The 2,941-nt window shown below is 39.1% G+C and overlaps 1 pseudogene; it reads right to left on the minus strand.

Moving 5' to 3' along the window:
• Positions 1 to 902: 902 nt before the first annotated feature.
• Gm24691 lies at positions 903 to 1,042 on the minus strand (annotated as a pseudogene).
• Between the last annotated feature and the right edge of the window lie 1,899 nt (positions 1,043 to 2,941).

A 2,941-nucleotide genomic window follows, 5' to 3' on the forward strand; every position in this document is an offset into this window, starting at 1 on the left:
CGCTAAGTCTTTAACCTATCTAATGCCAGGTTCTTGGCCAGAAGAGCTGGTGTGAGATGAGATCCATTCCATGGATTGGTTCTTAAATCCAATCAAGTATTGGTTGGCTACTTCTACAAATTTGGATGACTACTGCATAGTGCATCTTGCAGGCAGACCATCATTGTAGATTGAAGATTTTGATGCTAAGATGTTTTCCTTTCTCTTTTGATAGCATTCAAGGTATCTTCAGTCTTTAGGGGCTAAAAGCTCTGGGGGAGGGACTAACTGGACACATCTCTGTGTTGAGTGAATTGTGTAGGTTTTGTCATCAGCTATAGGGCCTTACCATACGTTTGTGAAAAGTAACAGCCTTGGCAAAAGTGTGGGTTGTGTATGGGTTCCCATGGTGCCCCTTGTGTCAACATTTCAGTAAGATGTGATACATTTCCTGAGCAGTAAGCTTCATTTGGTAATGGGCACTCCATGTTTTCAATTTCATTTAGATCACCTTCAAAAATGCATACTTTGTAGTTAAATTTCTCTGAAATTTGGTTCCCATGTGACTCTTAAATACAACTTAGTATTAATTGACCCTCCCTGCATTCATTCCCTTGTCCCCATCTTCCCTCCCACTCCTGGTTTGATCATCCAATGCCAGAACTCCATTGCTCCTCCATCTATATCAACCTATTCTATTTCCCCTTCTTGGGGAGATCCACTACTTACACACAGTCTCTTATTATATATCTTATCTCTGTGGTGTTAGGGACTGTAGCTTGCTTATCAATGACACAACAGAAGACATGCACATATAAGTAAATATATACCTATTTGTCTGTGTCTGGGTTTCCTTCCTCAGGAAAATGTTTTTCTAGATCCAGCCACTTGCCTGAGTCATTCATGATTTCATATTTTACTGCAAAGGAGATAGGGATCACAGTCCCCACTTCCACAAGCTGTGTACTTGTGTTTCCTTCCTTTGGGAAAATCACAGGGACAAGTACATCTGACATGCAATGGAGGAGTCTTACCCTGGAGGAGTATCTCCCCAGGCAGGTAAACTATAAGCTTTTTGAATTGCTGAATAATACTTCATTGTGTACCCAGTCGTGCCATATTTTCTTTACATTTATCTATTGATGGACATTTAGGCAAGTTCCATTTTCTGGCTATTATGAAAAGAACATGTTGTAAAGAATATGGTTGAATAAGCATCTATGTAGTTAGATAAAGTATCTTTTGGATATATGTACAAGCATAATATAGCTAAATGTTGGGGAAGTCTATTCCCAGCTTTCTGACACACTAATCTCCATATTGGCTGCAATAATTTGTACTCTCAGCAGCAATGGGATGAATGGTCCCTCTAATCTACATCATTGCCAGCAGGACCTGTCATTGATCAGATTCAGTGTTTCTAGACTTATGTCAAGGTTTCTGATCCATTTGTTGTTGTGTTTTGTAGGTATGGATCTATTTGTACTTTTCTATATGCAGACATCCAGTTTGGCCACAACCGTTTGTTGAAGATGCTTTTTTTTTTTTTTTTTTTTTTTTTTTTCTCTTCCAGTTTGTACTTTTAGGTTCTCTACCAAAAACCTATCACTGTTTCTTCAATTCAATTTCTTATTTGTTTGTTTGTTTGTTAGTTTATATCCCAAATGCTCTCCCAGGTCCCCATTCATAGAGTTTCTACCCCATTCCTCCTCCACTTTGCCTCTGACAGAGCAGCCTGCCTATCCCCCAACCCTGCTGCATCAAATGTCTTCTGGATTAGGTGCATCCTTGCCCAGTGAGGCTAGACATGGCACCCTTTCCTATATATGTGCCAGGGGACTGGAACCAAGCTGTGTATGTTCTGTCTGGTGGCTGAGTCTCAAGGAGCTCCTAGGGTCCAGGTTAAATGACACTATTGGTCTTCCTGGGGGGTGGGGGTTGTTGCCATCACATTGAGGGCCTTCAATCCTTTCCCTAACTCTTCCATAGGTTTCCCTGAGCTCCATCCAGTGTTTTTATATGGGTATTTGCATCTGTTTCAGTCAGCTTCAGGGAAGATCCTCTCAGAGGTCTGCTCTGCTAGTCTCCTCTCTTTGCTGGCTATACAAGAGGGACCTACTGGGGTGACAGGCCAAGCCACTCTGCTGGCTGTCTCAAGCAGACTAGAGGCTTTCTCAATTCAGTTTATTGATCAACATTTCACTTTCTATTAGCAGTTTTTATTACTATAACTCTGTATCCCAATATGACATCAGGAAGGATACTTCCAACAGTTCTTTTATTATGTATGATTGTTTATCTATCCTGAGATTTTTTTTATTCCATATGAGTTAAAAATTGTCCTTTCAAATTCTGGGAAGGTGTGTGTTAGAATTTGGAGGGTGATTTCATTGAATCTGTAGATTGTGCTTATAGGATGGTTATTTTTACTTTATTAATCCTACAGATCAACAAGCATAGACTATCTTTCAATTGTCTGATGGCTTCTTAATTTTCTTTCTTTACTACACTAAAGTTTTTGTTGTAAAAGTGTTTTACTTGCTTGGTCAGAATTATTTAGCACAGATGTTTTCGAGGCAGTTGTGACAGGTACTATTTTCCTAAACTATTTGTCAGTCCATTTGTCATTTGTGTGTAGAAAGGTTACTGGTATTTGTATGTTAAATTGTGTCCTGCTACCTTGATGAATGTGTTTATCGGGTACAGGATTTTCCTGATGGAATTGTTTGGGTTACTTCTGTGTCCATTTATGTCATCTGCAAATATAACCTGCATAGCCAGATTCTGTGTCCTACTCTAGAGATACCTGAAATGCTATACTTATTTCTGTTATACTGAAAGTAATTAAAACATGCAATTAGCCTAGATATACATCTTGGACATATTTCTTCCCTGTTTTCAACTACTTTATGTCCTTCTGATTGTCCTATGACACTAGATAAGACTTCATGTACTATATTGA

This window comes from Mus musculus, chromosome 6 (assembly GCF_000001635.26).
Source record: "Mus musculus strain C57BL/6J chromosome 6, GRCm38.p6 C57BL/6J".
NCBI lineage: Eukaryota > Metazoa > Chordata > Mammalia > Rodentia > Muridae > Mus > Mus musculus.